Raw genomic sequence first — 12,052 nt, 5'->3', positions numbered from 1 at the left:
TTATTGCACCTTGTTATAAATATAAATATTATTGTTATCGTTTTAAACATTGTTACCTCCCCCTAAAAAGTCCAGGGAGGTATCCAGTCAGGTCAGCTATTTACATTGATCAGGGCTATTGCCCTGTTGTAAAAGCTGTCCTTGAGTCTATTTGTTCGGGACCTCAGCAGCCTGAACCTCCTGCCAGACGGCAGCAGCTTAAACACCCGGTGTCCTGGGTGTGTGCAGTCCTGTAGGATGCTGCGTGCCCTCTTCAGACAGCGAGTGCTGTACAGGTCCTTCAGGGAGGGAAGAGGATGTCCAATGATTTTTTTGGGCCATGTTGATGACCCTCTGGAGTGCCTTTCGGTGTGCTGTGGTGCAGCTGGAGAACCACACACCGATGCAATATGTCAGCACACTTTCAATGGAGCAGCGGTAGAAGACGGTCAGCAGCTCCTTCTTCAGGTCCATTTTTCTGAGGATTCTCAGAAAGTGGAGACGCTGTTGGGCCTTCTTTAAGACCGCAGAGGTGTTAGAGCTCCATTGGAGGTCTGTGTCTATGTGCACACCCAGAAACTTGAAACTGGAGACCCTTTCCACGCACTCCCCGTTGATGCTGACAGGCTGCAGCTCGGACTTCCTCCTTCTGAAGTCAACTACCAGTTCTTTTGTTTTGGTGGTATTGAGGTCCAGGTTGTTGTCTGCACACCAATCTGACAGCCTCTGAACTTCAGCTCTGTATGCAGTCTCATCTCCCCCTGAGATGAGCCCCACCACAGTGGTATCATCTGCAAACTTGATGACTGTGTTGTCTGGGTGGGAACTAACACAGTCATGTGTGTACAGAGTGCACAGTAGGGGACTCAGTACACAGCCTTGTGGAGAGCCGGTGTTGAGGCTGAGGGCTGAGGAAAGATGAGGCCCCACTCTAACTCTCTGTACACGGTCTGAGAGGAAGTCTCTGATCCAGCGGCAGGTGGTGGAAGGAAGTCCAATTTCCAGCAGTTTATCTATTAGTCTGTCCGGGAGTATCGTATTGAAAGCAGAGCTAAAGTCAACAAAGAGCAGCCTGGCGTAACGGCCCTGCACTTCCAGGTGAGAGATGGTGGTGTGGAGCGTTGTAGCAATGGCATCTTCAGTTGATCTGTTAGCTCTGTATGCAAACTGGAGCGGGTCGAGTGTGGGTGGCAGGCAGGACATGATGTGACGTCGGACCAGTTTCTCAAAGCACTTCATTATAACAGGTGTTAGTGAGCCTACTCGGAGGACAAGCCCTGGATTTGCTTCCACCGCGGATACAGAGATTCCGCATGCGCCTGATGAGGTATTCTTACACTATAAGGCACATTCCAGGCAAAAGCCTCACCACAGCCGACACGCTGTCACGGTTGCCGTTGGCAGGCAACGTGATTCCCAGAGACAATGACCTTATGGAGGACACTGATATCTACGTTGACACAGTGCTGGAGGGCCTTCCTACTAGCAGCAAATACCTTTCAGATCTCCGTGAGCAGCTGCAGTCTGACAGCGTCTGTTCGCAAGTCATGAAGTACTGTGCAGAGGGCTGGCCGGACAGGAACCAGCTGCAGGGAGTGGTAAAGCACTACTGGTCTGAAAGAGCAGTTTTGAGTGTACACAATGGACTACTACTGAGAGGTACAAGGTTGGTCATACCTGCAAACATGCGAAACGCAGTTCTGGACAAAATACACGAGGGACACCAAGGAGTAGTCAAGTGTAGAGAACGTGCGCGACAAGCAGTGTGGTGGCCAGGCCTGAGTAACCAGATCGGTGAACTTGTCCTTAAGTGCAGGCTGTGCATTCAGGAGAGAGTTAATGTGAGGGAACCTCTTATGCCCACACGTTTACCTGAGAGGCCATGGCAGAACTTAGGAGCTGATCTGTTCACACTAAAAGACAAAAACTATCTGTTAGTAGTGGATTACTTCTCGAGATATGTCGAGATTGCTCAACTCAGTCCAACTCGTTCAGCCAATGTGATTGTGCATTTAAAGTCAATATTTGCACGCCATGGAATCCCTGAAGTATTGATCACCGATAATGGGCCACAATTTGCATGTCAAGAAATCAGAGACTTTGCAAAGGACTACTGTTTTGAGCATGTTACCAGTAGTCCCAGGTACCCGCAGAGCAACGGCGAAGCGGAGAGAGGCGTCCAGACCGTCAAGAATCTCCTCAAAAAGGCTAGCGATCCATACAAGGCGTTGCTGGCATACAGAACAACAGCACTGGCAAATGGCTACAGCCCGGCTCAACTTCTCATGGGGCGCAGGCTTCGTACTACCTTGCCAATGCTTCCTGAAACCTTACAGCCCCGTCTGCCTGATTTTCAGCAGGTTAGTTGTTCGGAGAGAGAGAAACGGCTGAGACAAACCGAAAGTTTTAACAAGAGACATAGAACAAGAGAACTGGATAAATTGGTGCCAGGACAACCAGTCTGGATCACGGACGCAAGAGCACAGGGCACAGTGACAGCAGTCCACCCGACTCCACGATCGTACGTCATCAGTGGGCCCCAAGGGACAATTAGAAGGAACCGCAGTCATCTTGTGCCGATCCCGCAAACAGAGGCTCAAACCGAAGCCACACAGATCCAAGCTACTCCTACAGAGACAGTTTCTGAGCCAAGCGCACCCCATACACCAGGTGTGGTTAGAACCCGGTCTGGTAGGGAGGTGATTAAACCGAAAAGACTTGATCTGTGACGCTGATTGTTTGAAAACGGAAAAGTGTGTTTCAAATGCTAAGTTGTGGTTTTAAGAGTAGCATGTTGAAAAGAAAAAAAGTGTTTATTCTGTTACAGGTTGAAAAGAAAAGAGAAAGTGTTTATTCTGTTACAGGAGGAAAAGAAAAAGTGTTTATGACAATACTGACTTTATGTTTCCTGAAATGTTGGGGTATGCCTGTATTGAAAAAGCTATATGCAGTTATGTTTTGTTTGAAGAACAAAAGAATGTACCAGTCTGACTTCAGTAAGGGGGATGTGGTGTAATCTATATTGGTGAATATCATGCGCCACTAGGGGGCAGTACTTACCCTTCTAGACAGGAGGTGATGCTATGTCATGAACATAGAGTGAGCTGGAATAAAGATGGTGGGATTCCACGTTATCGCCTAAATGAGGAGTTTTATTAAAAGAGCCCAACGCAACAGCCTCACGTGATAGAGCGGCTGTGGCGTGCGAGACCTGTCAGCGGTCACTCCACGGAGCCTCGCTACGTGCTTCCAAACCGGCATTTCATCTTGGAGAAAGCTAACCCAGAGAAGTAAAGCGAGTGTGTAAGTTCATCTCTGAATGTTTGTAAAGCATTCCCACGTTAAGCTTAACAACCGATATATGGAGCGACTGCCTCTCTCTCCCTCCGTCTCCTGTTGCTACTTCAATCATGAAACTGATCTGTCATGGTCATTTTGACCCAGCGTTTGTGTTTCCTTTTGTATCGCCTTGTGTTTTGTGTTAATTCTGATTTTGTATGTGTGGGTTGGTTTTGGTGTTTAGTGTTTTATCATCCCTACCTGTGTCTTTCCTCTGTGTTAACTGGTATTTATTCCACGTCTCTCTGCCAACATTCTCCGTGCATTTTGCTCCTTCTCCCGTGTGTGTTTGGTTTCAGGTTAGGTCTTTAGTTTTCCCCAGTTTAGGTTTGTTTACTCCCCGCTCTGCTCTTCCTGTTTTTGCCACTTTGTCACTTCTGTAAATAAACACTCACTCGCACCCCGGCCAGTACCTGCATTTTGGATCCTTTTTCTCAATACACCACACGACTGCTGCCCCAGTCGTGACATGATCAATGATCAGCTGATCGGCTTTTCTGCCATGAGTCCGTCTCTCTTCTTTGTTTTTGGTCCACTTTGCACCAGAAAGAGGAAACCAGCAGCTGAACAACAGCAGCACGTTTAACCTTGATCAGCTGTTGTTAGAATTTATTTGCTTTCTACACCAGGATCTTTTTCTACGTAGCTGACGGCTGGTAACTGTGCAGGGGCGGATCTAGCAAAGTTTTGCCAAGGGGGCCGATAGGGCATTAACAGGGAACGGGGGGCACAAAGACATACTTTTCTTTCTTATTCTCATTTAAAATGTCTAGCTTTTAATACATAATTATCTGAATCTTACAACCAAAGTTTTCATCTGATGTAAAATGTATAAAAGTCCATTATTGTATATAGTAAATATTAAGTCAAATTTATGACCTAGTAAGCGATAGTACTTTTTCCTTTGGGAAGGTACCATCTGTGCAGTCAATTCTGTTGAATTATTGTAGAAAAATGATTGATTTCTGTGAATTTTTTATTTATTTATTTATTTATTTTTTACACATGCATTAAATTAAAGTTGATTACGTCAATTAAGCATTATGAGGTGGAGGGTGGCTCCCTATACCAGAATAGGGAGGATGGAGCAGGTTTAAGTTTATTGGATTGATCAGTTTTGCTGAACTATGAAATATTTTGGGTGCAGTGTGTTTTTTGCATACAGGTATAACAGAAAAGCTTTAGTTTTGTTTTGTTTTTTTAATCTTCAGTATGAACTTATACAAAGTGCCGCAAGATATTTAAAAAACAACAACAACATTTTATTGATTATAAAAAAGGCTATATTGGATTTATATCGGTATCGGCAGACATCCAAATTTATATCGGTTTCGGACATTAAAAAGTGGTATCATGCCATCTCAAAACAGTCCACGCAGGAAGCAACAAAACTTAAAGATTGCCTCCTTACTTCTACTCTTATTCCTAACTTGACATCTGAAATACCTCAGAGCTGACAAGTCTCAGACTTGCAAAGAGTGATGGTTCCTACCGCTCTCCCACAGTGTGGGAGTTTTTCAGATCATGTTGTTCGAACAGTTCAAGCTCCCCTAACTGTGGCATTGCCTGTCAGCAGTGCATCTTATGAAAGGCCCTTTTCTGCTGAAAGGATAATCAAAAGTCATTTGCGATGAACAGTGACTGAGGACAGACTATCCAATAAGTCTACACTCCTTCCTTATATGAAAGACATTTAGAATTTAGAATTTAAATGCAAGTCAAAGCCTAAGAGGACTCAAATATTATTAAAGATTTCAAACAGTAGACTAAACAGAAGCAAGTGCTAAATTGATTTTAGTATGTAATTCAGGAGGATCGACAATCACAGCCTTGTTGGAGTTTAAAACATGGCAAAAGTGGACAACAATGGACAGCCAATCCAGCCGGCAAGGCTTAAAAGACGTGTAACTAAGTGTTGTCTGCATAAAAATGATGAGAAAATGTCATTAAAAGATTGAAGGATCAAAGCAGAAGGAATAACGTTGACAAAAAAAAGAACGCACCCAGGATTAAACCTTGTGGTCTCATGGTCTCATTGGAGCTTTTGAGCCCAAAAACACAGCCACGAATAAAGAATGGCACCAAAACACCCTCCAACAGCAACTTCTTCCAACCATCCAACAACAGTTTGGTGAAGAACAAAGCATTTTCCAGCACGGTGGAGCACCGTGCCATAAGGCAAAGGTGATAACTAAGTGGCTCAGGGAACAGAACATTGAAATTTTGGGTCCATGGCCTGGAAACTCCCCAGATCTTAATCCCATTGAGAACTTGCGGTCAATCCTCAAGTGGCGGGTGGACAAACAAAAACCCACGAATTCTGACAAACTCCAAGAAGTGATTATGAAAGAATGGGTTGCTATCAGTCAGGATTTGGCCCAGAAGTTGATTGAGAGCATGCCCAGTCGAATTGCAGAGGTCCTGAAAAAGAAGGGCCAACACTGCAAATACTGACTCTTTGCATAAATGTCATGTAATTGTCGATAAAAGCCTTTGAAACGTATGAAGTGCTTGTAATTATATTTCAGTACATCACAGAAACAACTGAAACAAAGATCTAAACGCAGTTTAGCAGCAAACTTTGTGAAAACTAATATTTGTGTCATTCTCAAAACTTCTGGCCATGACTGTACATTATTATCATTGTTTTATGTCACATGACAGGACTGGCTTCTAAGTACTTTGCCAAGCAGCCGACGCGCTCTGGCAGGACTCTTGCTTTCACAACACTTTATAATGATAGTTTATCTTTGTTTTTACACACATAAAAAAGCAGATATGTGAAACATACTTGTGGTTACTTGTAGTTTGCTCAATCAGTAGTGCTTTTTGATATTGGCGACATGGGCGGTTGCCCAGGGCGGCATCACAGGCATCGGCAACCCTCGGTGTGCCTGCTCGCTGCTGAAGTCAAAGTAAACTTTATTGTCATCTCCGCTACATACAGTCCAGTATATAGAGAGACGAGACAACGAGGCTCCAGTTACAGCAGTGCAAGTAAACAAACAATAAATATAAGAAGAGTAAGAAAATAAATATATACTTCAGGACTCGGGGTAAAGGATCAATAACAATTTAAAATTTATAATTTACAGTTTGATGATTTAAAGTCTCACACACAACCCGTCGAAAGGGGAGGGGCCGGCTGCTTCCAAACAGAGCACATTTCATTTATAATGTAAATCCAAGCCCATCATGTATTCATGATTTGAATCCTGATTTGTGCAAAATACCAGAAATAAAGACAAAGTGAATCTGTGAACTAAGGTGTAGGTCTGTTAGGTTATGTTGTGGTGATCCTCGGGTTGGGGGATTTGTGTTCATACTGGAGTGCAAAATTAAAACCAATGGAAGATGGACAAGAAAAGTTCAAAGCCATCAGGTGCTCAGTTTAGAAAAAAGAGAAAAGAAGAGGAGGAGAAACGAGCAAAAGATGCAGGTAAGCAGATGTGTGATTGGATAATGGCAGGTCATCCTGAAACAATCAGAATCAGAATACTTTATTAATCCCGAAGGAAATAATGTGGGTTACAGTTGCTCCAAGAAGAAATTCTAAAAATAGTAACAGTAACAGACTGAACTCCAACCAATACATTATGTTACAGATGTTACACATTTAAGAAATAGCACTAATATACGCAGATAACTCAATTATAATTATGAAGGATTAACAGAGGGGATTATAAATAAAGATCAAGAAAATTGACAAGAATATTACAGAGTAGAAAAGAGCGTGTGTAAAAAGGATGTAACCATTGCAGTGTTTACAGTGTGTTAGATGGAGGAGCTGTACAGGGAGATGGCCACGGGCAGGAATGACTTCCTGTGTCGTTCGGTGGTAATCTCTGGCTGTATCCCAATTCAGGGTCTGCAGCCTTAAAGTACGCAGCCTTGACGGTCCACAAGGGCCGCGTACTCAAAGACCACTAAGGCCGGAAGTGCGAGGCTTGTGAAATGGGACGGTCTAGCCTCCGTCGCGCTGCCCAGGTTGCCTAGCAACCATGATACTAACAGCTGGAAACGTTTCATACAGCTGTGTTTGACAGAAATGAAGGAGAAAATCTTTTGTTCATTTGTTTGTTTGTTTCTACATGAGCTTTGATTTGATAAGTATCTGAGGCTGAGACCACAGGACTGTAAACATGATTGTTGGGCTTCATTTCTGTACTGAACACTCATTTAAGATTAGCTAGTAAATAACAATCAGCTAATGTTGTTCATGAGACTAAAGTCATCTGAGACTAAAGAAATGAAGGACGCATTTCGAGCAGCCTTTGTATTGGGACAGCCTTCGTCGCGTCGCTGTGACGTAATCGGCCTTAAAATGCGGCCTTTAAGACTGCAGACCCTGAATTGGGATACGGCCTCAGTCTCTCACTGAAGGCTAGGACCGCCCCTGTGCTCAGTATAATAAGGTGATCCATGTCCCCCTTTCATCAGTGTTAATTAGTTCATGAACAGCTCTAACATTTGTCTCTGTGCTGGTAAATCACTGCATACAAATTAATGACAGAGTAAATCAAGGCATTCATTATTGGGATCCACGGCACCACGCGCCACTAAATGTTAATGCGTTTGTTTTACTTAGCATCAATGTGTTACTGTGCTACAAATGTCCTCACTGTCAGGGTTTTGACTAAAGGCTGTTTTTATTGTTTCTGCACTCCACACATCACGAGTCTGCATCTCTGATGGGGTGTGGGGGTTGAATGGCACCATAGACGTATCACAAGAAGATTTGTTGAATGTGTTTGGCTGGATAAGTAAAAACAACATGATCTTAAATGTATCTAAATCCAAATCTATGTTAATTGGAAGTAGATTACGCTTAGTCAACAGCCCACAACTAAATCTTTCCATAGCTGTTCCATCATTTGGTCAGCAGCTAATAAGACAGATCTGAACAGACTTCAGTTAGTCGAGAACAAGGCGACCAGATTAGTGTTAAGGTGTTCATACTATACAAATATCAAATAAAATGCATGATAAACTTTCCTGGCTTCCTGTACAAGCTAAATTATACTGTGGCTTAGTTGTATTTTTAAAGAAAGCAATACTGTTAAACACACCACATTTTTTTCTGCTCAGTTGCAGCATCCAGATAAAATACATAATCATACTGATTATTAACAAACCGCAATTTAGTAATTCCTCGAGTTAAAAGCAACTTTTTGAAAAACTCTGTTATATTTAATGCAATTAGAGAATTAGCTTCTATTCATAATTTCAAAAATCACTTAAAAGCCCTGCGACAGACTGGCGACCTATCCAGGGTGTACCCCGCCTCTCGCCCTATGACAGCTGGGATAGGCTCCAGCGCCCCCCGCGACCCTGAAAAGGATAAGTGGAAGTGAATGGATGGATGGATGGCACTTAAAAGCCTATTTAGGCAGCTTTTAATTGTTGTAAATATTGTAAGAGGGAGATGTGATTTGTAATAGAAATTTGTGTATTTTGTCTCAGAGTTATTAATATTTATATGCTCACATTTTCCAAATTGTAAAACCTCACTGTGGATGTAAGAGCCAAATTATGTGGATATTTTGCATCCACTGTTTTGCTTAATATTTTATTTGATTCTATTTCATGGCTTGGGCCCCAGGAAGACTGGCAACCACTGTTGTGGAAGCTAATGGGGTTCCTTATAAATGAACAAATGCTGAAAGCTATATATGCAGGTTTTCAGAACAACATCTCCTCCCATCCAGTGACGCCTGGGAAGGCTTTGAATATTTCAGCAAGATAATGCTAGACCACACACACTGCATCTGTTACAGCAGCATGACATCATAGTAGAAGAACAGCCTGTCTGCAGTCCAGACTTTTTACCACCTCAAAACATTTGAAGCGTCATAAAACCAAAAATGTATAAAAGCAGACCCAGGACTCCTGAGCAGCTAGAATCCTCCAGGACTCCTCAAACATTCATCTCCAGCATCTGCTTCCTCTGTTCCCAGCCTGTTGTTACAAGAGGAGCAGATGCTATACTCTGGTAAATGTGACACTGTCCAAACAATTTTGAGACACGCTGTAGTTATCGATTTCCAAATGAGCTCTTTTTTCTATATAAATAAAATGAGTGAAATGTCTCAGTTTAAACATTTTTTTCCTTGTTCTGTTGTGTAAATCAGATCGGTAACTGGCAAAGATCAGTCCCAACTTTGGTTTGAGGGGTTTTAAACGATCATCACATAAACTTTTGTTCTTAAACAAGCAAAGATCAGCTGAAGAATCCTCATTTACACCTACATAAAATTTACTTGGGACAGAATATTAAAATTAAACCTTGTTTCACAACAGCTGTACTTTATTTTGAAATTTCTTACTTGGTTACGGCGTTTAAAAAAATTTCAGAAGCAATGACTGAAATCTAAAAATCCCTTTTCCTCCCCACCAGCATAGCCTGCAGCTCTACTATATGGTGAATTTTGACCTTTTGCTGATAACTAAAAATGGTCTTCACTGTGCTTTTCTACAGATAATTGAATATACGCAGAGTAGTCGAGGAGCCTTCCTTCAAATGCTTAGCACGTTAATTACAGCAGAGCACTCTGTAAACAGCAGTAGTCAGTTCCTACAAGGCTGCAACAGGAAGAAAAACTGTGTGCTGTGTGACACAGACCGCACCATAACGAAAGGAGGGGGGACGTTACCCTGGACATGCCAGATATCTGTCTAAAGATCATTTCCATTCACAAAGGGAAAAAAATCAGCTGTTAAATAAATATTATTATAAATAATAACGCAATTGTTTGTTCTGTGTTATCATACCTGTTCTGTGTGCAACACTGTAATCAACCCAATCCTGTTTGGTCACTAAGAATATGTTTTTATTACTGTTCCTAGCAATTTGAGCTCCTGGCCGTAACTCTCATTGCCAAAGGGACTGCAGCTAATCAGTTGATATGCGTTTGACAAACTCCATCGCACCCAGTTTCACCACCAATGCCACCAATTTGGCTGATGACCAAGTTTCGGCAACAAGAGAAAAGTACTTTTCCCTGCTCGTATTTAATGTATCACTGAGTGATTGTTAATCATTGTCTTGACATGAGGACTCAAAGCGGCCAGCAAATTCCTCCAGGGAGACCACCGAAACAACAAGAATGGAAAGGACGTGGGGAAACTCGCGGCACAAACGGGGCTGAGGTGCCAGGATTTTACTGCTTTAACCGCTTGGATATGACCCCAAACTGATTGTTCGAACACGGGAAACATGCAGCAGAAGCATGAATGCTGGTGACCAAGTTCACCACGTATGTGCGTCACGTGGGAAGCGATAATCATGCTGGTAGTTATGATACCCACTATGATACCCACCTATATCCTTTCTACGTGTTTTCTATCATTGACGGTGAACGGCGACGGGATTTACCCCTTCCCCTCCTGCTCCCCTGCTCCTCGCGCTCCCGTGTGTGTGTGTCATACATGAGAAACAGCTGACCTTGAACACAGGTATGGTCTGCTGACAGCGCACACATTGTATGTCTGAGTCTCCCCTTTGCGCAAATTCCACATTACTTTGGTCCGTCACGCTGAGCACAAGATAACTTGACAGCACCTCTGTACCACAGATCAAGCACATTTCTGTCCTCTGTCACCACAGTCCAACTAAGACATGCAAAAGCGATTTCTCAGAAAAGCTAAAGACGGCACATTTCAGCGACACACAGTGAACACACATTTAGAATGCAGAATGCTCTCTGCAGCCTACCTCGCCTTGGAGAGGTGCTGATCCATTCTGGCATCTTTACTTTCACTTTCATCTTATGTAGTCTTAGATGTCGTCATCCTCCGGAGTTTCCACACTACTACCCGGGGTCTATTTAAATAGACTACCTAATTATGTGTGTATACATTTATTTTTACCAGTTAATGGGGATGAGCTTTTGGAAAGTTATGGAACTTCCAAATACTTACTTGGCTCCATCATCTATAAGATCACGACCCGAACACTACTAGACATTTTATACAAATCAACTCTTCCAAGTTTGTGTTTTTCCTTCTGACCAGATGCAGCTCTGGATGCAGCTCTTTTTAACGTATCTGTGTTTATCACTGTGTTCACGTGTCCTTGTCACTAAAACAGACTCTGAAGAATGATTTCGCCAAGTCAGAGCAGCTGTGGCAGTTTGTCTTGAAACAACTACTTCAACGTTTCAAACTTCTTTTTGAAATAAAATTACGACTTTAATCTCGAAGTTTCGACTTTATTCTAAAAATTATCGATATTTTTTCTTAATGTGGCCCAAAGACTCCTTTAGTTATTCTTTATGTCACAGCAATGTGCACTCTTCCCTCCATGGAGGAGCTGAGCCTTATGTATGGAGGAACATTTGTGCCAGTAAGAAACAAACAATAAAATCAGAATAAATCTGTACTTTTTAGTATACTTGCTATCTTATTATATTTTCTATTTGATTCTGTGGAATGAATGATGAGGGAAAGACCTTAAGAATGTGTGTCTATGCTAATCCACTAGTTGAAACATACACTGCTCCAAATTTACTGTACAATGCCCATGTGATGATGACGAGAATAATAAAAGCTAAAAAGAAATATTTTTAAAAAGTGTCCCTGGTGTTTCCCTGTGATCGTTTGGTGATGTGTTTAAACTACCCCAGACTCCCATGAGACGTCCCTGCAGGATAATCAGTACTAGGATGGTTGGTTTCTTCCCATTGTTTGCCCCAGCCTCCTTTTGTGACCTCCTTGGTGAGTTTTTTGATGTCTT

The 12,052-nt window shown here is 42.5% G+C and overlaps 1 protein-coding gene across 1 annotated transcript in view; it reads right to left on the bottom strand.

The window, feature by feature from the left end:
- LOC147331768 (uncharacterized) overlaps nucleotides 1–11,045 on the bottom strand; it is a 31,812-nt gene extending 20,767 nt beyond the window's left edge. Inside the window, exon 1 of the mRNA XM_086287985.1 lies at nucleotides 11,033–11,045. The gene's annotated coding sequence lies outside the window, so the exon portion shown is untranslated. The remainder of the gene's footprint in view (nucleotides 1–11,032) is intronic.
- Between the last annotated feature and the right edge of the window lie 1,007 nt (nucleotides 11,046–12,052).

This window comes from Aulonocara sp. 'chitande type north' Nkhata Bay, linkage group LG4 (assembly GCF_057382095.1).
Source record: "Aulonocara sp. 'chitande type north' Nkhata Bay isolate Kocher_YH1m ecotype deep benthic linkage group LG4, A_spYH_male_GT1.1, whole genome shotgun sequence".
NCBI classification, from domain to species: domain Eukaryota; kingdom Metazoa; phylum Chordata; class Actinopteri; order Cichliformes; family Cichlidae; genus Aulonocara; species Aulonocara sp. 'chitande type north' Nkhata Bay.
The sequence above is the reverse complement of the archived record's forward strand: the minus strand, read 5'-3'. Positions and strand labels throughout refer to the sequence as shown.